At 36.3% G+C, this 24,592-nt stretch overlaps 1 protein-coding gene and 1 long non-coding RNA gene across 10 annotated transcripts in view; both read right to left on the minus strand.

Moving 5' to 3' along the window:
- LOC105475402 (calcium voltage-gated channel auxiliary subunit alpha2delta 1) overlaps window positions 1-24,592 on the minus strand; it is a 506,236-nt gene that overhangs the window by 330,472 nt on the left and 151,172 nt on the right. The gene's annotated exons all lie outside the window — the stretch shown is intronic.
- Window positions 1-24,592, minus strand: part of LOC139362782 (uncharacterized) — a 46,066-nt gene continuing 21,474 nt past the window's right edge. The window contains exon 2 of the long non-coding RNA XR_011622096.1: window positions 1-24,151. This is a non-coding gene — a long non-coding RNA (uncharacterized lncRNA). The remainder of the gene's footprint in view (window positions 24,152-24,592) is intronic.

Here is a 24,592-nt window from a genome sequence, read left to right on the forward strand (position 1 = left end):
TCTCCCTCCAACTACACATAGTCCTTTTTTTTTCTTCTCTTCACTTCTTCTTATTCAACCAAAACCAGAAATATCCAAACAGAAGAGTTAATTATTGGGGATGTGTGGGCCATGGTTGGGAAAAATGTTGAGAAATTATTTGGGCTATGTGGAGCAAGCTGTCTTGCATGAAAAGCTATATTGTGCTCTAGAGAAAGTAGAAATGGAAAGAGAATTTGAGAGACACCTGAGACCAAAAAAATAAGACACAATTAAGAATGTTGAATAGAATGCAATGACAAGAAGCCTTTCCAAGACAGTAAATCCAAAAAGGCTGCTAAATAGCAGAAGATAGGAAAAAGATAAGGAAGCAAAGGGTGGCTGGGAAGCTTTAATCCAGAGCTCCCGATGTACAAGAGAGGCTGGCAACAGGAAATTGAAAAGACAGTGGTTCTGGCCAGAGCAGGAGCAGATGATGAAATGGCATAGAAAAATTGACAGCAAGTGCAAACAGTTTTAAAAAGAAAGTTGATGCCCCTCTTGTATACTCTTTCTTGGTTACGCGAACCTGAAACCTAGACATCTTCTTTCCTATCAATGCTCACCTTCAGCGACGCAACAAGACCTACACATAGTCCCTCTTTCCTGTATCTCCCATTGCCTCTATTTGCAGAACTGTTTCCCTTTAAGCTATCTGCACCATCATGAATTTCTGCAATAGTCTCCTTGGTAGCTTCCTGCGTCTGATTTTGAACCCCTGTGACTCATACACGCCGTAGAACTGCCAATGTAAATTTACAAAAATACCAATCTTATTCTCCTTTTTTTTTCATACATTTTACAGAAAAGCCATAGAATTCAAATCCAGGTGTGCCCACTCTTAAGTGTAAAGGACTCCAAGGGCAGATGCTATACAAGACCCTTCATTACTGACCTCTACCTACTTTTCCAGCCTCATGTCTCATCATTTTGTTCATGCTTCATAACTTTGCATTGTGTACTACCCGAAATTCTCTAGAATATTTTCTTTACCTAAGGAGTCAAAGAACTCATCTATATGCTTCCGTGGTACTTGTTCATCTAGAGGAATTACTTGTTTATTTGACAATTTTCCCCACTGGACTGTGAGGTCCTTAAGGCAGACACTGTCTTTCAACTCTATATCCTTTGTACCTAGCTTAATGTCCAGAACGTAAGAGGTACTTAGTAAATATTTTCTGAGCAAATGATTGAGGCATCAGCAACACCAGCAAGAAAGTGGCAGACAAGAATTAATCCCTTCATTTACATTCTCTCCTCTTCCAATGTCACAGAGATTTTTTCAAGCTCCAGTTCACTTTTGCTATTATTAAAGTGCCTCAGTAGATGAACAGTGTTATCAATAGTCACCACAAACTTTACTGACATATTCACAAAAAAACCATCTCTAAAATCACTCAAATGTTTTTCTGTGTTGTAATAGCAAGCACCATTGGAGGCTGAGGCATCCAGGATACAAAGAACAAACAAGAAAGACTCCAATGCCTTATTTTGTTATATAGTTCTGCATCATTGTTCTGCCCTTCTGGTTTCCATATCTTGAATTCCAGCTTTATAGGCCCATAACTTGGCTTTCTATCTAACTAAATTCTTTAGCTGTTATCTCCTCAGCTATTTCTGACATGCACTGTTAATGCTTTGTTTTTGGTTTTGCTTTTTTAGTATTTATCCACACATCTTCATGATCTTGAGTCATTGGCTATTCCCCAAACCCAAAAGGTAGCTATTGTTGTGACTTCTATTACTATAAATTAGTTTGGGCTAATTTACTTACTCCTTTACTTCATATATATTGAATCATATAACATGTAGTCTTCTCCATCTGGCCTCTTTGGCCCATCACTATAGTTGTGAGATATATAATTGTTGCTGTGTACAGCAGTATTTTGTTCTTTTTATTGCTGTGCAGTTTACTATGTATGTATATACCTCGGTTTATTTATCCAATCTTTCTTTAAAGGACATTTGTGTTGTTTCCAGTTAAGGACTATTGTGAATAAAAATGTGTATCTGATGGGAAACATGTACTCATTTCTGTTGGAAATACCCTAGGAATTGCTGGATTGTAGGGTAGGTACTGCCAAAGAATTTTCCAAAATGGTTTTGGTGAAATGGATATCCACACATCTAATGTATTTAAGTTCCAGTTTCTCCATATACTAGCTACTCTCTTCTATCCACATTTTCAATCTTCTTTTTTAAGTTGTGAATTCTACACAGACTCTTTCAAAGTTGTCATTACTAAACTCCCACTAACCACTTCTTTGGGTTTCACTCGTTATTTAACTTATTTCATTATGGCCTTTGTCTAACTACTCTTAAGTCCCATTTCAAACTAACTGTATTTTCTCCATAATCATCTTTCTTGAACTGTATTCCTTATTTAACAACAAATTACTTCTTTATCCAAACTCCTTCCTGTGCTGCATCAGATGACAAATGAATGTCATAATTCCCATGAGACTCTGGCTCTATTTCATTCTTCCACTCTATAAATACAGTGTTTTAACCCCAGATTCAGGCCTCTGCTCTTGCTTTTTTCATGTCAACTATCACCTAAATGAAAGTATACATCCACTACCATCCTCTCTCTCAGAAGTGTCAATCTTCTAATTCCATTTGCTGTTCGACAGCTACAGCAATAGAGTCTACCATCACCTCAAATTCATCATTTAGAAAAGGAAAGTACCGCTTTCTCTAGAACCTAGATCCTCTCTAGTCCAAATACCATGATGCACACAGTCATTCGATCTGAAAACCTGAGTCATTCATTTTTATTATTTCTCCCCTACATGCAGTAAATGAATAAATTCTCTATTCTTCATCAAATTTTATCTCCATCATCTAAATATATATAGTTATTTCATTAAAATAGAAAGATTTTAATTATAATTTTATTCATTTTCTACCATCCACAAGTGAACCCATTATCACTGGTCAGATTTCACACATGCTTGCTAATTTCTAATTTATTGATTGTGATTCTCCAACTATCATCAAAACCACCACCATTAACAAAGCAATAACCATCATGCCATATTTTTGAGTATATATATTATCCCTTTTATGTATGACAAGTAGTACATTATTGTATTTTTCCATTTGGAAGTTTAGAATAAAATAAGCTTTAGATGCACAGTTATTAATTAGAGCCAAGGAGATAAACAGGCATCAAGAGTAAGGTAAATGGCTAGACCAGCAAAGCAGCTAATTGCAATGGAAAACTCAAATCATCATTTTTTTCTTTCCTGAATCGATTTCAACTTTTTCAAAATAAATAATATTTATAATCATAGACAGTAGATGACGGATGAATGGCTAGACCAGGAAAGCAGCTAATTACAATGGAACACTCTAATAATCACTTTCTTCTTTTCTGAATCTATGTCAACTTTTTCAAAATAAAAAATATTTATAATCCTAGACAGTAGATAATGAACTAGCAATCCAAACAGTACTAAAATAAAGGAAAAATAAATTTACAGAAGTCAAAGCTCAATTAAGCTGAAACCCAAAATGATTAATTTATGAGAGAAAACTTCTGACAGATTTTTTTCTCTCAACATAATCTCTAAAAGACAGATATTCTATAAAACATAAATAGAATATAAATTGTAGCATTACAGCTTTTAGAAAGGAAGAATTTTGACAGCAAGAGTATTGGGATATATGACAAAAATGTAAAATAGCCCTTATTGAGGAATTTTTGTTCTAAAGGTAGTCCAGTGGTGGCATCAGTCATCCAATAGTAATAATAGTTGTAGTAATGTGTTCAACACCCTCTAATATGCCAGTGAGAAGTTGGAAAAAATTACTGTCATGGCTTAAAAATATGTCTACAAATTTTTTGATACATCTTCCTTCAAGTGGTCGGCTGGATATAGCACCTCACTTCTCACAAATAGCATAAAGTAGAAAGGATAGCACCCAACGTAAGAGACTAGGTTGTAAAGGGTAATGTGAATCCCTCCTTGTGCTTTCTTGAATTGCTCACTGTTTGGGAAGTTAGCTACCATGGTCAGACCATGTGGAAAGAAGCCCAAGTGGTAAGGAACTGAAGTCTCCTGACAATAGCCATGTATACAAACCACCTTAAAAGTGGATCTTCTGAAAACAAAAGAATAAAGGTACTACCAAGAAAAAAAAAAATCAGTGTAATATCCTAGTACTTCTTTTGGTAAACTTATTTCTGAATGTTTCTGTTTGTTGCTATTATAAATAACATCGTTTTTCTTCATTTCAAAAAAAAAAATGTGCACAGTGAAAATTTAAAAAGTAGATTTTGCAGCACCAGGCAAGCCATCGGAGAAGCACCACCTAAGAAACCATGAGAGAGACTCACCCAGGTAAGCCATTCCTAATTTCCTGACCCACGGAAACTATGAGATGAGAAATGTTTGTTACTTTAAGCCACTTTGTTTTGAGGTAATCCATTATATATAGCAATAAGGAAATGTAGCAATAAAGAACTAATACTACTATCTAATAAACAAGTTTGATATGTTCTAAATAAAATCACAAAATAAAGTTGAATAAAAAAAAATCTATCAACTTCATTGCCTAAAAAACTAATATCCAATGTTGAAGAGGAGATAGAAACACACTATCATAAACTCCTAAAAAATTCCAGATGAATAATCTGGCAAGCTCTATTCATAGTTTTCAAATAATAATAACACACCTTTTGATATAGTTCAACTTTGAGAATTTATGCTAAGGAAATAAGAAATTTGTACATATATTTCTATATAAAAATGTTTACAGGATTGATATTTGTGGTATTAAAAACTGGAGTTCTTCTAAATTAGTCATAGGTACTGGCATATACATATGATGTTGCCATTATGATTCTATTTTATATATTATTTATTATGTATTATGGTATATCTTATCTATAACATTTTCTATTTTATTATTATTTTTAGAAACAGGATCTCGCTATGTTGCCTGGGCTGTAGGTATTCACAGATGTGATCATAGCACGGCTGAGGCCTTGAATTCCTGGCCTCAAGTGATCCTCCTGCCTCAGCCGCCCAAGTAGCTTTGACCACAAGAGCGTACTACCATGCCTGTATTATTTTATTTCATTTTTATATTTGATGAAATAGGAAAAACATTCTGAATATATTAATTGCAAATGAAGGGTATAATTCCAATTTAATAAAAGTTGTGTGCGTATGCATGCATAAGTGTGCACATGTATTTGCACCTGCATACAGGTGCACATGAGTATAAAAGAAAAGAAAGAAGAATGAAAATAAAAGCTTCTTGATGTTGATAATATTTATACCTAGGTGTAGAATTAAGAATATCCTTTATTTTTCACTTTGTTCTTACTCATATTATCAGTTTCTTAACAATGAGAATGTAATTTTTCTACTGAAGAAATAATCCCAGTCATTATAACACATTGTGACTGCTCTTCTACAAGACCTATGTCATTTGACCCTCTGAATTCTCCTTATATACTCTTGCACTTGCTCATTAAGCTCCAACCACAGTGACCCTCCTGATCTTAGAACACAAACAGCTCCTTCTGTCATAGAGCCTATGCACTAACCCCTCCTTCTTCCTAGAATGGCATTTTCACATCTGCTCATGGCTCCTTTCACCACTGTATCTTCCTCTCCAGTAACTGATAGGATCTTTTGACCACCAAATTCAAAGCAGCCTGCCTTGGCAATACATTAAAAACTATGTTCCTCAGATTTCCAATCTTCACAGTACTTTTATACTATAAAAATCTATTATTTTCTTTATTGCATATTTACTTAACTTTGTAAACATAAAATTACCATCTGGAAACTTGCCTGTCTTGGTAACTACTGTATTCCTAGATCCTAGAAATAGCAAAAATTCGTGAAATGTTTTCTTAATAAATGAATCCTAGAGTGAATACTTCATTTAAGTTGCTGACCATCACATATTTTTTACACTGTCTCCACTCTTGGGTTATAGACACTGCACACTCCAAGTTTTCTTCTTACATTTCTAATCAGTAATGTTTTCTCATTCACTGAGTCAATCACTGTTAGGTTATCCTTATTTAAGTGCAAAAAGGGGAAAGCAATGTGGGAAGCACCATATCTATATTGAACAATGTACAGGGGCTCATATGAATACAATACACTCCCACACTCAAAAGAATACTATATTACAAACTCTATGAGGGGAGGCAATTATTTTTTTGTTGGTTCTAGCTCCTAAATCAGTGTCTGACATACATTAAGCACCCAATAAATAAATACGTGTTCAATACAGGTATTTATGAATGAATGAATGAATGAATAATGGTCAATACATTTTGTTCCATGCATTCATAAAAATGACATAACTGAAAGGAATAAAATAAAACAAGCCAAATTTTATTATCTGCAAGGTCACACAGTATGACCTAAAGCATGCAGCAACAAAAGTATACTGAGTGAAAGTAATTTGCTCATGAACCAATCTCATATGCAAGCACTAAGTAAACCTGATATGAAATATATAGACTGCTGTACAATGCACAGCTTTTTCCATCAAGCAGCCAGCTATCTGGTGATGCCAATTAAATCACAGCATAAATTTATCACTTCCATTAAAGATCAAAATTTACTTAGAACCTACAGCAAGATCCTTGCCTCTGTCACGTAGTTCCCTAAAAAGAACTGGAAACAATACCACATTTGAACTGTTTTCCCAAGTATTCAGAATTTCAGTACCACTCCCCCTTTTATAACTCCTTTTTAAAATTCAGATCCATCTCAGAGCATGTGCCCAGCAGTGTTTGCCCATTATTTAACACTTTCTTTTTAACTTCTCTGATCTTCTTGAATAGATACCACAGCTGTTCACCCAAGGTGAATGTGAAACCCCCTATCAGATTGCTCTCTGATTCTATCAGTCCCAAAAGCAGATCTATCATTATCTCTGGAAGGGGTCTTTCTGCAGAGAGCCCAGAGTTTGTGTATGCTTTTAGTATACTCTCCAGCATGACAAACACCATCTATCTGGCTTTACACTGTCATTTCCACTGAAAACCTGTAATTACTTTCCACAAGCAACACTTCATCCTGCCAAGCTGATTAAAAGCAATACGCGCAGGAAGGCAAAGAGTGGTAGTGCTCAGATATCAAAATGTTTATCTTATAAGCAACACTGCAATGGCATGCACACAGTAAGCACTAAATAATTGTTTTTAGATATTACATTTGCTCTTGGGCAGACAATATAGTTAATTATTTTCTCATGAAACATAATAGTCTCTTAAAGAGTGAGTAGGGCAGACCAACATGGACTTTTGAACTGCCGTTTATTTAAAATATTCTACCATAAAGGACATATCATTCCACGGTCTCCACTCTCACCATCTAATTTACATCTACACCAAATAAATAATTACTTAACTATTATCATGTCTTGACAAGCAAACCAATAGGCAGGTACTTTTCCTTTATCACATTCTTTAACTGAGTTGAGTCTACTTAATTTGGCTGATTAGAGCAATCAGGTTTCTGCAGAAGAGTGTTTGGAGATAGTATCAAGAAGTACTTAATTGCAGTTAGATAAATTTTATAGTGGACGTTTGTCATGGTTTTATTTATTTGTTGTTGTACGTTAAAATATCTTTCTATGTCTGGAGAATTTCCCAAGATATACACTATGTTGAATGTCAATGTTCACATCCAAGTAGAGAAATCAAAAAATTGTTTTCCCTGCCTCCTTTGCACCTGGGACTTGGCCAAACAGTTTCATTTAGCCAATCAGATATGGACCTGCCTTGGACCTGCTAAAAAAATTTTAGCTTTGGGTTTTTAATCCTGAACTAATGACCTAGAGAAGCAAGGATAGTGACAGAGCCACCCTGGCCATGGCAGCAACATCGGGGCAGCAATAGCCAGTTTGTTTTAGAGGCAGAAATAGTAGCTCCAGGTAGCAATGTAAACTATGATGTTTCTGTTCAGGGATGGTGGCAAGAGTGTCCTCCCCAGCCTGGCTCTTAATGTGATTTTAAGTTTAGTTCTTAGTTCTGTGAATTAGCCAACGTATTATTCTTTCAATAAATATGTCTGCTGTTTAAGTCAGCTTGCCACTTTATTATTTGAAACCATAAACACTTACTGGGACAACTTTCTAGTAGTGGGTACTTTGATAGATACATTGACATACATCTCTCCCCCCCCCCCCTTTTTTTTTTTTTTTTTTTTTTTTTTTGAGACAGAGACTCATTCTGCCGCCAGGCTGGAGTACAGGTTGCTCACTGCAACCTTTGCCTCCTGGGTTCAAGCAATTCTCCTGCCTCACCCTCCCAAGTAGCTGGGACTACAGGCAAGCACCACCATGCCCAGCTAATTTTTGTACTTTTAGAAGAGACAGGGTTTCACCATATTGGCCAGGATGGCCTCAATCTCTTGACCTCATCATCTGCCCGCCTCGGCCTCCCAAAGTGCTGGGATTACAGGTGTGAGCCACCCTGCCCGGCCTCCATCTCTCCTTTTTTAACATCAGTTTATGTTTGACCATTTAGAGATCGTTCAACATGCTATCAGCTAAGACACAATGGTTCTGTTGGACAGACTTTTCACATTTATCTGTATAGTAGTAGTGTCAGTCTAACTCTGTATTTGAATATTTGAATATTTAACTGCATTTTGCTTTTTTTTTCTCTTTTTGAGACAGAGTCTCGCTCTGTCACCCAGGCTGTAGTGCAGTGACACAATCTCGGCTCATTGCAACCTCCGCCTCCCAAATTCAAGCAATTCTCCTGCCTCAGCCCCCGAGTAGCTGGGACTACAGGTACCTGCCACCATGCTCAGCTAACTTTTGTATTTTCAGTACAGACAGGGTTTCACCTTATTGGCCAGACTGGTCTCAAACTCCTGACCTTGTGATCTTCCCACCTCAGCTTCCCAAAGTATTGGAATTACAGGTGTAAGCCACTGCACCCGGCCCCCTTTTTTATCTTATACAACAATGGTTATGGATTGGAAAAGCAAAATTGCTGGTACTTGGAAAAAAATCATAAATGTGATTGCCTTAGTAGAATTGATACAATGATAGAAATTTGACCTAAAACATCAGTCTATCTTCAACCTCAACTGGTTGTGTGAGGATATATACACACACACACACAAAAAAAAATACATATTTAATATTTTTATTTTTTACTTTTATTTTTATTTTTTTTGAGATGGAGTCTCACCCTGTTGCTCAGGCTGTAGTGCAGTGGTGCGATCTTGACTCGCAGCAACCTCCACCTCCCGGGTACAAGCAATTCTTCTGCCTTAGCCTCCCAAGTAGCTGGGACCACAGGCACGCACCACCACACTGAACTAATTTTTGTATTTTTAGTATAGACGGGATTTCACCATGTGGGCCAGGTTGGTCCTTGAATTCCTGACCTCAAGTGATCCACCCACCTTGGCCTCCCAAAGTGCTAGGAGTACAGGTGTGAGTCACCACACCGGCCTATAACTGATTTTAAAAATTTTTAGCTGTCTCACAGCAAGGCTCCTCCCTCCTTTAACATGTATGTTAATCTTCATTTATTCAACTTTTGGTATGAATCACATACAAAAGTAGAAGATTGTCTGTATCTATCAACTTCTTATGTTAATACAATTTATTATTTATTTGAAACATCACTCATTACCTAATATACTTATATCAACAAACAAAATTACACATCTTCCTGACCAGGGACAGTGGCTCATGCCTGTAATCCCAGCACTTTGGGAGGCCAAATCAGGCAGATCACTTGAGGTCAGGAGTTCGAGAACAGCCTGGCCAACATGGCAAAACCCCATAAGTAATAAAAATACAAAACTTAGCTGGATCTCAGCTACTCAGGAGGCTGAGGCAGGAGAATCGCTTGAACCCAGGAGGCAGAGGCTGCAATCAGCCGAGATCATGCCACTGCACTCCAGCCTGAGAGATAGAGTGAGACTCTGTCTCAAAAAAAAAAAAAAAAAAAAAAAAAAAAAAAAAAAAAAAAATTACACATCTTCCTGACAAAAAGAAACTTAAGAAACTTCCAGTCTTCAGTGGATATGATAAGTTCCAAAAATAGTTACCAAGTTTGTGATAAAACTCATGAACCCTCTTCTTTTATTTCTTTGGAGTAAGAAATACAACAATTCAAACAGAAATTAACAATGACCTACAAGATTGTAATTGAATCCCCACATTTTTAGTTCTATTAGTTTTATTTGAATAGCGGATCCAAATTTTAAATTAAACCTTAATGGCATCAAAGCAGATGCAGAGGGGTAAGACTTAAAATGCAAGCATATGTAAGAGTCTACTCGACCAGCACAGACACTCCTGTCTAAATGTCAACAGAACACATGAGTTGGTTTTCAGTAGTTTCAAAGGCTTCTAGGAACCTAAGCAAAACCATGTGACTTGTCTTTCAGCCTATGGCTTCCTTAAAGCTTCCAACCTTCCCTCAGCCACCCATCCCAGCATTTCATCCAGGGACGCTATGCAGAAAAGTCAGTGCCAAGGTTTTCTCTTCCATGAAAATTTCACTGTATTTTGCAGGCCAACTACATGGTCAGTATTTGGAGAAAAAATAGAATTTTCTTGTTAAGGTAATTCCATTATGACTAATAGGTTCAGATGTGCAATAAACTGAAATGAATATGTTCTGGAGAAGTACGTGGATAGAGGGTTCTTTCTGCCCCTCCTCTATTTCAGGCTGCAATGCACCCATTACCATTAATAACTGGAATTTACTTATCTATCTATCTATCTATCTATCTATCTATCTATCTATCTATCTGAAGTTATTATAAGTGGTATAGCCCACTTCTGAAAAGTTGGCAATTCAAATTTTAGGGAAAGACATATTTTGCAAATTAAGAGGCCATCTATAGAATCTGATTGTCAACCAGTCTGTACTTGTTATAATCCAAAATGACTGGCTAATAATATTTTCTCTAGGGCGTTTCTTCATCATCGACCATTAATACTTCTAAATCTCAGTGACAAAGACCTCTTCCCCAAGTTTATATTCACCTCAATGCAGATAAATCTATATGGGACTAAAACTAAACAGATTCCTTAAATAATATCCAGTCTCCTCTTCTAACCTAACTTTTCGTAATTGCTCTCTCCTTAGACTGACAGGTTCCCATAACCTACTGCTCCTTTAATAGTTCCTTTTAAAAACTGATCTGTTGTTAAGATTTGAAAAAATTAGGTCTCCCTGAATAAAATCATAATAAGTATATATACTGCTTATTATTTGTACTCTGTAGCTTTAGAGTCATTTTTTAAAACTAAAATGTAATTAGATTGTGTCTTATGACAAGACTCAACTTGGTCCAGGTAATTTTCACATAATCTGGTCTCTCTGTTCACAGCTTAAGTGATCAAAAGTAATTGGATCTAAATATCTGTAACAATACAAAAATGATATAATTGCATGCTATTTTCTATGTTTCTCTTTTAAGTGACATGAAACAAACAAAACACTTTTTAAAAACCTGGTATTGCTTTATTTAAAGTAAATCTTGTGAATCAAAAAGAAGCAGCACTAAAAATATATTAATTTTTAACTGAACAATGTATTTTATTTGAATCATAAGTGAAAATACATGTTACTTGTATGATATTTTGATTGTTAGTTTTGGCTAGTTTCCATTTCAAGACATTTAAAATGTAAAAATAGTATGTGTGCATGCTCATGTACATGTACATATATAATACATATATATTACAAATTACAATTTTCAGAATTCCAGGACAAAAGAGCTCAGAAGGACACAACACGAGGCTCAAGTAATTAACAAAAGAGTTCTGTGGCATTTTTTGTTTATGCTAATATCTTCCCAAATGAAACTTTGATGTGTGCCATCTTAATATATCCTGAAGAGTACACAGGCCTGTCCTACTCCCAAGCTCTATAGTCCAGCTCTGAAAGAAGCTACGATCTTCACCAATACATGAAATTTACATTTTTTAAATTTAGAAACCAATTTAGGATCACAGGATTCTAGAATTATAGCGTTATAAGCTTTGTATGTAATCTCATCTACACCTTTTACATAGAAACCTTATTAATTATTTTAATTTTATTTTATTTTTAGAGATAGAGTTTTCTTTGTTGCCCAGGCTGGAATGCAGTGGTATGATCATAGCTCACTGTCGCCTTGAACTCTTGGGCTCCAGTGATCCTCCCACCTCAGCCTCCTGTGTAGCTGGGACTATAGGCGCATGCACCAATGCCCGCCTGGAAATTATTTATTTGTCTGAAGTCAAACTGCAAGTAAATGAAGAGCCAAGACGCAAATTTAGGGTCATGATTTGGAATCCATTTTAGCGCATTTCCACAGCAGCAGGTATGTCATTTGGGTTTCCTTTAGCTGTAAGTAACTGAAAATCCAACTCAAATTGGTCTGATTATTAAGGAATTTACTAAACTGGAGAACAAGGAAGTTCAGATGTAAAGTGTGATTCAGTGTTAGTTGACTGACCACCACCACATAAGCATCAACTAATCAAGTGCTCCATAATTTAAAGGCTCCTCTTGTTCTCAGGAGAGTCTGGTTTGGGGCCACTGGAAAAGAGATTTTTCTTCCTCATACCACTACTGAAGATACTTGAGCTTTGCACTGATAAGACTACCCTTGAACCAGTTTTTCTAGACAACAGAAGACCATGTGTTAATCAACTTAATCTTGGGTTTTACAAGAACCAGTCATTGTGTCAAGAGACAAAATCCCATGTCAGTAACTGGTCAGTGTCATCCAAACCAGATGGATGCTACACAAAGGAGAGGGGTGAACTCACTGTTCAAGAGAGAGCCATAGGAGTGTGCATGTAGTCCCAGCTACTCAGGAGGCTGAGCCAGGAAAATGGCGTGAACCCAGGAGGTGGAGCTTACAGTGAGCCGAGATCATGCCACTGCACTCCAGCCTGGGCAACAGAGGGAGACTCCGTCTCAAAAAAACAAAAAATAAAAATAAATAAAAAAATAAAAAGAGACACAATGTCCACTACACAAGACAATGTGGAGACATAACTTTTTCACCTAAATTCTTACCTACTAATTGCCATCCCTTAGAAAGTGAATATCCTCAATTATATGGAGTTTCATATAGATTAAAAAGCAACATTATACCAAAAAGTTTTCTGTCCTCTATAATATGGACTATTTATAAAATTCAGAGTTGTGCCTTGCCTTTCATTTTATCTGCACAAATATCTCTATTACAAAATAGTTCAAAACACTATAAGTATATAGTGGGATATGATAAAGATGCTATTTTTATAGATTTTATATCAATATGTTAAATATAAGTATGAATATAAATATCAAATGTACATGTCATAAACTTTCATTTAATAGCTAAAATAATTTATAAATTTAAAATATTATGTTTATTTAAAACTCCCTGATTCCATTCTACAATTGGCAATTCCTTTATAAATGTAATGTCACACATCCTGCAATAACTTAGGATTTTTTTCATGATAGCAATTTCTAAAATCTTTCATAATATTGAAAATATCAAGAAAACAAAGCAAAAGGAAAAAAAAGAAAAAAACTCCATGTGCCAAAGCTAAATCTAATCTGTTGACCATTGGTCAGACATGGTGGCTCACGCCTATAATCCCAGCACTTTGGGAGGCTGAGGTGGGTGGATCACTTGAGGTTAGGAGTTCAAGACCAGCCTGGTCAACATGGTGAAACCCCTTCTCTACTAAAAATACAAAAAGTTAGCTGGGTGTGGTGGCCCCCGCCTATAGTCCCAGCTACTTGGGAGGCTGAGGTAGGAGAGCCAGACTCTGTCTCCAAAATATAAAATAAAAATAAATCTAATCTGTTGTTGCAGTTATGTTCAGATCCAGAGTGATCTAGGGAAGTTGCGGAATATCTGAATTGAAAATACCCAGCATGCTCTCAACAAGTTCCAGGGAGAAAAATCTGTGTGAGGGTTAACTGATGCTTCCTGACCCACGGGTTGACCCTTGTGAGACAGGTAAGAGTTGTGGGCGGAAAGGTTAGCAGGATTCGTGAGAAAAACTCTTAGCAGAAGGAGGGCATGTCTGATTTCCCAGTATACTTAACCTAAGTAATTATCCTATTTTCTTATATTTATAACTAGTTCCTATACTGCCAACAAATAAAATAATGTTTTCATAATTCCATTTTATTAAACAAAGTGTTGTGTAAATAAAATTGTAAAATGGGGGGAAAATCACAGAAGGTTATCTATAAAAATATCCAAAACAATAAAACTGATTCCTAAGTAAGAAGATATACTTGAGGATATTTCTGATTTTTTTTTTCCTTTAGTTCAAATTTATTTTATGTGTATGTGGCAGAGAGGGTGTGGGAAGGGGCATCTCAGGTACATCATGCACATTCCTACAATACATTACAAATTTAAACACTGCAATTTCCCCAATATAAGGATCAAATTAAATAAAACTGGTAATGCCATGGCAATGGTGACTATGCATTCAGAATTTTTCAGATATTTTTAACTTTATAAAAGAACCTTCATTTAAACAGCTGAATCAAGAGACAGATTTTGTTTCCCACACTCTTTACAATGTATTATAAGAAACCTGCTACTACAATTGTGTTTTGACCATATTAGACCTTCCCTGAAGAACACCAATCTAATTGTGGCTATTAAAAAAAAAATTGAAGTTAAAAAAAATTTCATTTCAGAAAATATTGTACCAATCTTTTCCATTCTGTGTTCCAGAATTCAACCTGATCTTTCTCAACTTACTGTTTTATGAGACATTTACAAAGCTTTCTTCCACAAAGTTTCCTTCTAACATTAGAAGAAGACAACTCAATGCTTACTATACGCAAGGCTGGGTAGGATGAATAATTAAAAGATAAGCCAGGAATGATCCAGCATCTAAATAGCTTATGATTTTATAGAACTTTAAAATTTACAAAAAGGGATAGATATTTATTCAAGTATTAAAATATACAATCAAATAGCACAAGTGTTGATAGAGTTCCTAACAAGCAATTTCATATGGAGATGAAAACATTAATGGAGACTTTTAAGCGAATGGTATCTGTGAATATGGAGAGCAAGCTTCTAAGGAATTAGGAGTAAAAATGATATGGTCTTGGAAGAAGACAGTAAGAGGAAGACTCTTATAAAACTTTATTAACAATCATCATAAATAATCTCTATTTTTTAAATAAAATAAGGTCGCACATGGACTTTCAGACATTAAATTGCGCAGTAAGGGAAAAATAGCATTAATGCATGTAACTAGTAAAATAATGTAAAAGCTAATGAAACAGAACTGAACATCTAGAAACAAATTAGCAGATATATACCTTTTTAAATAAATGAGAACATGATTCTAGAATGATCACTTAACTATTTGTAAGGAAAAATAAAAAGATGCCCAGCTTGCAGTATGTAAGCCCATTCATATAGATTAAGAGGTTAAACATGAGGGGAAATAAATTAGAAAAATAATGAAAGGATAAACTAAAAGAAAAGGAAATAGTTCAAGTTAGAGATGGTCTGTTTAAGCAAAACTTTGAAGATAGAAACTACAAAGAACTGGGTGTGGTGGCATGCACCTGTAGTCCCAGACACTAGAGAGGCTGAGGCAGGAAGATCACTTGAGGCAGGAGTTACAGACTCTACTGTGCTATGATCGCCACTGTACTCCAGCCTGGGCAACATAAGAGCCCTCTCCCAGAAAAAAAAAGAAACAAAAAACCTATAAAGAAAAAGATTGACAAATCTACACAAATTTAAAAATAAAAGACACAAGCAAACTGAAATAAATATTAGCATCACATATCTTGTATCTCCAAGGACGAGATCATGCAGGCTAATGTAGAAACTTGGCTTCGAGGTTTAATTGATACATTAAAAAGTCACTGGAGTCTGCCCAGGTATTTGCCATTTTCCCTCTTGTTGTGAGGGTTAATACAGTTGTTTTAGTCCATTCAGGCTGCTGTAACAAAATACCCTAGACTGAGTCATTTATAAACAAAGAAATTTATTTCTCAGTTCTGAAGGCTGGGAAGTTCAAGACCAAGGCACCAGTGCATTCAGCGTCTGATGAGGGCTTGCTCTCTGCTTCAAAGATGGCGCCTAGTTGCTGAGTTCTCACATGGCAGGAGGAGGAGAAGAGCAAGGAGGGTAAACTTTCTCCTTCAAGCTCTTCTATATGGCGCTAATGGCATCCAGGAGAGCAGAGTCCTTATGATCTTATTACCTCCAGGAGGCCTCACCTCATAATACCATCACCTTGAGGGTTAAGTTCCAACATAGGAATTGTGGAAAAACATCAACATTCAGGCCATAGCAACAGTATATATGTGGCTTGGGTTGTCCTTGTAACATACATAAGACCCTGAGAGGTCCAACCCTTCAGAAGTTGACAAAACTCAAATTTTTACACATCCACTATTCTTTTTAATAGCCCCAATAAACAGATTTTTAGCCACACAGCAGACTGCCTCCTTTGTGTATTCCTTAAAACTCCACCCACATCTACTAGCAATAGATCAAATAAGCTCTGGGCGATGAAAATCCCAAGGTCCTGCTGCCTTGCAGAGCTTGTTGATCCACAACCACCCCTCACCCAGTGCCGCTTAATGACTGCACATAGACATGTAAGCCTCCTCTCTGATTCCCCTCTTCCCTGGAGTTCCCCTTGCCCTCCTCCTCTTCTCAATGGTGGTCATGGCCATAAGCTTCTGGATGGCTTCATGCTGCAAGAGACTTCCTCGCTCTTGCATTCCTGTTCAAGTGCTGCCCAATAAAACCTGTTTTGTGGTAATGCCTCTCATGGTCATATCATTTTCCTCAATCAGGCCCCAAATCCTTTGAATCCCCTAAACACAGCCCAACCCTGTGCAATCCTGCAGTCCTAGCCAAGGTACCTTTCACAGACTGAAAAGTGTCACGATATGCAGTAGGTACTCTCGAAATAGTTATTCCCTTACTTACTTATAAAATGTAAGCAACTTTGAAATTCTTCAGCTCTTAAATGAAGTACATAACTGGTATTAAAAAAATTAAATGCTGGGCAGGGGGTGATAAGAAGGTGTCAGGGCAGTACTATCCGTGTATTATGGTAGCTTTGGGTTGCAGCACATTGGCTGCATCCACTATGATTAGTGGACCATATGTAACATTTTACAATTGAACCCTCGGAAGAGTAAACGTTGAGTAGCATATATGAACACGTGGGACAGGACTTTTCCTGGTAAACTGGAACATATGGTTATGCTAATTATTTTGACAATGACATATTTAAAAACTTGATACTGGAGGCCATGGGACCCTCTATGAAAAATACAGGTTATGAAGACTCTTTCCTACTGGGTGATGTCTTAGGTTAAAGTACTCAACACTGGCACAGATGATAAAATACAGTAGGGAGTATGCACATGAATGAATCATTCTATTTTTTGTAGATCAGTGATTAAAAAGCCACAGATGGATTCCAGTGAATTTTTCCTGAGGAACTGAAAGCATTTTCTTGGGTTATCCAATGGCAATATTTGTTGTTTTCCTTTTCCCTTGTCTCTTCTTCCTCTCTGTCCCTGCTCTGCCATGCCCCCTTGTAATACACCACTGTTTGGTACTCTTTCTCCTTTTTTTCCTTCTCTTCCATATCTACTTATTTAGCATTTGTGTGTCTGCCAGTAGCTTTTATAGATATTACTTGCTATCTAGGGGCTTTAATTACCTAGACAGCATCATAAAGTTGTTTTGGAAGAAAGGGTCCCAGGCAATTGAGAAACCCCCCTTCTCTGGGAAGTCTCTGTTTTCCCGTCTTATCACTGCCCCTGTTTGTGCTGGTCCTCTGCTCTCTTATCCTCATACTCGTTGCTTTTCTTGCTGAAGAAGAAACAGATTTATAATCACTCACAGGAAACTATGATTCTCACATATTTACTAAAACATACACACACCCCAAAACTACCTACTCAAAGAATTTTAAAACTCATTGAAATGGACACAGGATTTTATCCAGGCAAAAACAGATACACAAGTGTCTTATAGCTTTTTATAATCTAAGCAAAATACAAAGTTGTCCAATCTTTCCAAAGTGATTTTCTGAAGTAACTGTTTCTAGCTTTGTTCATTGTCCTAAGTTTCCCTACTTTCATATTCCGAGCCAGACACTGATTATTGATGTAGCAAAGCCTGGTGGGAGAAGGCAGATTAGATCATGTCTCAATACCTCATATGGTCTTAAAAAGCTTTAGTTTATTCTCACAAAAAAAGAGAAAGAAAGCAAAAAGAAAAATGTTTTTTTTTAATCACCAATTGGTTTTCGCTTCTTTAGCAAAGTTACTTTGTCCCCATGCCTATTTAAGTGTGTGGGGATTTTCCCCCCATTTACAAAGATGAAATAGACTCCATGAGGTGCTTGTAACACATTTAACTTATCTATAGGTTTCAAAAGCACAGCAGGTCCAGGGCATGAAAAACGCAGGCAGGTGCTCTTTGCATCCTGCACCATCTAACAAGCACACACAGATTAAAAGAGTAATTTCTTCTTTTCTTAATCATCAGCTGATCTAATTTATAGTTCATTTATTATTTATTATTACTGTCTTCATGTTCTTTTTAATCATATATATCTCCAACCAAGGGTAATGACAATTAGAACCAATGTTTCTTTTTTTTTTTTTCTTTTTCTGTAGATTTCCAGAAAGTAACTTCAAGTCTACTTGCACAGTCCCCAACATACAAATCTATTAGCCTTCTTTTCTTTCTTTCTTTTTTTTTTTTTTTTGTGTGCACTAAAGTCCCTTGTTTATTTCCAAAAACAAATTTCTTACTAACTTAAATTATATTTACGCAGGCAGTTTTAGCAATAAGGTCACTGGTTTCGAGGATGGATGTTATCCTTGGCTGGGATGTTCTGAAGAAATAACCATATTGAATTCTATTATATCTCCTCCCACATGCACCCCGATGCACAGTTGTGTTTGTTTTCCATTTTCTTTCTCATACACAACATCTGTCCTATATGCTTCACTGCACTGTTTTTTAGTGAAGAAAATGCGGCTGAGAAAGGAAATGAATATCAAATTCAGACCTCCCAGGAGAGCTGACCCAAATTCTCAAATGATAGCATTATAATGCACTTTCTACTTTCAGATCCGGGATATCATAGTATGATTCCTTAATGATTTAAATGTCATGTATTTTGGCAAGCTCTCTCTGACAACCCTTTTAAAAATGATGCAGACAATTAAAATAATGAGAGAACAAACAATCAACCATCTAACAACAAACATAAAAGAATAAAGCTCTGAGAGTTACAAGGGCTAAGAATAGAGCTTGTTTTTCTCCTTTTTTTTTTTTTTTTTTTTTTTTTTGAGATGGAGTCTTGCTCTGTCACCCAGGCTGGAGTACAGTGGTGCGATCTCGGCTCACTGCAAGCTCCACCTCCCAGGTTCACGCCATTCTCCTGCCTCAGCCTCCCAAGTAGCTGGGACTACAGGCGCTCGTCACCACGCCCAGCTAATTTTTTGTATTTTTAGTAGAGAAGGGGTTTCATCGTGTTAGCCAGGATGGTCTCGATCTCCTGACCTCATGATCCGCCTGCCTCGGCCTCCCAAAGTGCTGGGATTACAGGCGTGAGCCACCGCACCTGGCCATCTCCTTACTTTTAAGTTGGTGACAGATTTGCACACTGTTATGCTTATCTCAGCATTATATGTGGAGCAGAGCACTGGATATTGGATGCTATTTGGCTGTGGTATTAAATGTTATGAGTGCTTGAGGTATAATATTCCCAACGTGTGTGTGTGTGTGTGTGTGTGTGTGTGTGTTTTGAGATGGAGTCTGGCTCTCTCATCCAGGCTGGAGTACAGTGGTGTGATCTCAGCTCACTGTAACCTCCGCCTCCCGGGTTCATGCCATTCTCCTGCTTCAGCTTCCAGGGTAGCTGGGACTATAGGCGCCCGCCACCACGCCCGGCTAATTTTTTGTATTTTTAGTGGAGACAGGGTTTCACCGTGTTAGCCACGATGGTCTCGATCTTCTGACCTCATGATCCGCCCGCCTCGGCCTCCCAAAGTGCTGCAATTACAGGAGTGAGCCACCACTGCCGGCCCTAAGTTTTTTATACAAAGGTCTTCAAGTGCCATAGAGTAAACTTTCCTGCAATTCTCTTCTTAGCATACATTCCAGTATTAAAGCTTGTTCTGTTATTCAATATTTCTTAAAAGATTATTATTTTTGACTCCCTTTTATCCTACTCTTGTCTTCTAAAAGTTATATTATGCATAATTTTAATAAAATTAAGGGAAGAGAGGATTGTTTGGGGCAGTTAAGGTAACTGAAGGGAATAGAGAAGGAGCATTCACATTAAAAGATAGATTCTTTTGCTTCTCTACACACACACACACATATATTTGAATGCTTAGCTTCTTTTAACAAAGAGTTATTGAATTGATATATTCTGTTGAGTCATCTAGGCAGACTAAAAATTATTCCTGCTAAAATATTTGTATCTCACAAATGCATACTTGTCTCTTAAGACACTGGTTTAATATTCCACATCTGTAAGGAATCTGATGCTAATTGAGCAGGTTTTCTTCTAGTATTAATTTTAATTATTTAGAACAGCATGAAGTTCTTCGTAATTTCCCACCTGACAACTGGGACCAAAAGAACAGCTGCCTATGGTTTTATGCTGCTATGAGCATGCTGGATATCAGAGTCAATAAGTTTAGGCATGAATTCTCTGTGTGTTCCATTGAGGTTGTGAAAATCAAGCCTTTTGGAGGAGTTCAGAGGAAACCTGCAACTGAGAATGATGTCCATACCACTGTGCAAAGTGTTATGACAGTCACAGATCTCAAAGGAGCTACAGGAAGCGAGGCTCCCTGCTGTAATGAACACAGCCCATAGTTAAATAATAAATCACAGTCATGTATCTAGTCTGCAACAGCCACTACCTATCAGAAAGTCACCATGACCACATAGTGCAAATATTTAGTTCCACACAGTTATATATCTCTATGGGATCCAAATAAAGTAGTTATCTATTGTCCTTTATAAAGCAGAAAATGAATGTTATTTGTTTATGGTGAATTGAAAGTCAAAATATTATTTGAATTTATCAAATGCAAAAAAGTACAATAAAACCTAGTCATACACCTCCACATTTAAATATACCCCTCAGCATGACTTTAAGAATCAAGTGTCCAACATATACATAATTTAGTACAAACATCTTTTGACACCTAACATTTTTTTCTTTTGCAAAAGAACAAAAGGCTTCTTGTACAAACACACAGTATTGTATCTGCTCTCAGATATGCCAATTCACAATACAATGAACAAGATGAATTATTCATTTGAAAATTGCGATTGTTTGTGGACAGAACTTTGCAAAGGCCTAGAATAAAAAGGTAGGTAAAAATGGGACTCGAATTGAACACAGTAAAAAGGCGCTAACCATTCCAAATAATTTAACCAACTACATAATTAATTTCTAACTTCAAGGTATGATAAGGGTCTCTGATTAAAAAATTAAATACGACTCTCACTGACTTAAGGCATAGAGGGAAGAAATACCATTTAACCTAACAGAGCTCAAACACAGTTCATTTATCTTGAATCTCTATCAACAAATACTTGACTCTGAAACCTTACCTATCTTTGAGAAAACTCTAATATTTACAGTCTTTTACAACTTGACTTAAAAGGGAGGAAGTTGTCTTTCTAATATTTATATCCCTAGTAGTTAGCAGAGTGCTTGGCGTATGTCAGTGATCAGTAAATATTGTTGAATGAATAACCTTATCAATGGCACCAGATATAGGGACATGACATACTGTCCCGAAGACAAGTATTTTCCATTGAAAAGACTGCCTCATCTTACCCTTAACTTTTTTGTTGCTGTTGTTCACTTAAAGTAGAACCTACATTACTGTTGTAATTTCTGAAGATCAAGTTGAAGGCACTTCAGAACAAATTAAAGCAGAGAGAGACTAGAAGTTGAAATATCATTTCAGAAGTTGTTGCTATTAGGTTGGTGCAAAAGTAATTGCAGTTTTTGCCATTACTTTTAATAGCAAAAACCACAGTTACTTTTGCACCAACCTAATATATTCCAAGGAAGATTTAATGAAGTTCTGAACACAGAGGCAAGCATAGTACAGGAAAAATCAAAAGGATGCCTCAAATATTTTCATGCAGAGGTATAGAAGGAGGAGGGGCTAATTGTTGCTATTTTAATTTTAGGTTATGACAAAAATAGACAATTCAAGAAGGAAACAGGTACATCTTTCAGCAGTAATACACTAAGTTGAAATAAGCAGAAACCTACACAAGACGTAAGAGTTCAAGCTAAACTTTGAGGGTAACACATTGTTTTATATAAGAAAGCAATATAAAGGTAATACTTTCATTTCCAAATGCAAACAATAGTTTCATTTTATTTTTTATTAAATCATATTTTCCCCATATAAGTGTTCAATTTAAAAGTCAATGAGTACTACAAGTCGTATTAAAGAAAAAAAAAAGGGGGGGGGCATTTTTTTTTTTTTTTTGAGACAGAGTTTCACTCTTGTTGCCCAGGCTGGGGTGCAATGGCACAATCTCAGATCACCACAACCTCTGCCTCCTAGGTTTAAGCAGCGATTCTCACGCCTCAGCCTCCCAAGCAGCTGGGATTACAGGCATCGCCACCACGTCTGGCTAATTTTGTATTTTTAGTAGAGATGGGATTTCTCCATGTTGGTCAGGCTGGTCTCAAACTCCTGACCTTAGGTGATCCACCCACCTTGGCCTCCCAAAGTGCTAGGATTACAGGCGTGAGCCACCGTGCCCAATGAAAGCATTATTTTTAAAAATCCTGCCACCTTTTCCACTCTTAATTCACTTCCATTGCCAATCATTTTCTACTTTCTTTTCTTTTTTTTCCTTCTTTTTTTCCTCTGAGACAGGGTCTGGCTCTGTTGCCCAGGATGGAGTACAGTGGGGCAATCACACTCCACTGCAGGCCTTAACAGATCCTCCCACCTCATCCCCCAAACCCCATCCCCTACTATCTGGGACTACAAGTGCAGGCCATGATATATATATATAATCATAATTATATATTATATATTTAATATATACATATACTATATACTATATGTAATATAGTATATAATTCCTTTATCTATAGTATATATAATATATAAATATATATCTATTTAGATATCTATATCTCTATTTAGATATCTATATCTCTACATCTACACTAGATACAGATATATAATACATATAAAAATATAATTATATATAAAATTTATATCTCTATATCTATATCTGTGTGTGTGTATATACATATATATGTGTGTGTGTGGGTGTCAATTTTTTTTTTTGTCTTTTTTTTGGAGAGATGTGGTCTCACTATGTTGCCCAGGCTGGTCTCAAATTCCTGGGCTCTGGTGATCCTTCCACCTCAACCTCCCAGAGTGCTGAGATTACAGGCATGAGCCACCGCACCCAGCCCAGAGTTAAATGTTTTCAGTCATGTTAGCTATTTTTGTTACATACTTCCATTTTTAAATATAACATGCAAAAACTGCTATACATTTTTAAAATTTAGATAATATCCACAAAATTGTGTTATCAAAATAATTATTTATTTTTCTTTTGTTACTTTCCCTTCCCCACTACACACAAACACATTCATACACACACACACACACACACACACACACACACACACACACACTTTTATCCCTCAGTTTTTCCAATTTAGCTAGTGGCAACTTTTAGGTAGTTCTATATTCAGTGCTGACATAATTATGATAATGAAAATATTACTCATAGCAAAGCAATGTAGTGTGCTGTGACATTTCCTTTATTTTACAACTTGTTGATTTCCCTGGAGTTATACATTCTTAGGTTCTCTAAAGGAAAACTCAGTCACTTCAACAGGATCAAATATATTCAGCAATCCATCTGCTTCATGTTTTCCTTGGAGACAAAAGTCCTGGATACCTCTATCACCCTGCACCTATTTGATGGGATTAAACTCTTTGCTTGCTGCTCTGCTGACATCCAGTAATTGCCTTGCTTCTTCGTTTCCAATTTCCTGTTTCTTTAAAACAATCCATGTATTCCTTTTATTGTTTGCTTCCTTGTTTTGTTGGAGTACTTCCTCCAGTAGCTTCCTGAGAAAAGGTGCATTGAGAGAACAATTTTTTGAGAATTTACGTGTTCTACCTTACACTTGATTGATAATTTCAATAGACAATTCTAGTTTGGAAATTATCATTTCTCAGAATTTTTAAGGTATTTCACATTGTTTTTGGCTCCCAGTGTTATTAAAAAGTCTACTGCCTTTTTGACTATTATTCCAATGTACTGTCATTTATCTTTCTTTCTGGAGCTGTAATATAATTTCTTCAGTGTTCCCAAACCTCTTGTCAATGTCCTGTTCTTTATTTCACTTCCTATTTATGATGTCTTTCAATCTGGCTTCCAAGTCCATTACCTATGAGAAATTATACATGGGTATATATAATTTAAATAAACAAATTTTTATATGAATATATGAGTAAGCATTCTTACTATATACAAATATATGAGAATCACAATACATATCTACGCAT

The sequence above is a fragment of the Macaca nemestrina genome, chromosome 4, assembly GCF_043159975.1.
Source record: "Macaca nemestrina isolate mMacNem1 chromosome 4, mMacNem.hap1, whole genome shotgun sequence".
NCBI lineage: Eukaryota > Metazoa > Chordata > Mammalia > Primates > Cercopithecidae > Macaca > Macaca nemestrina.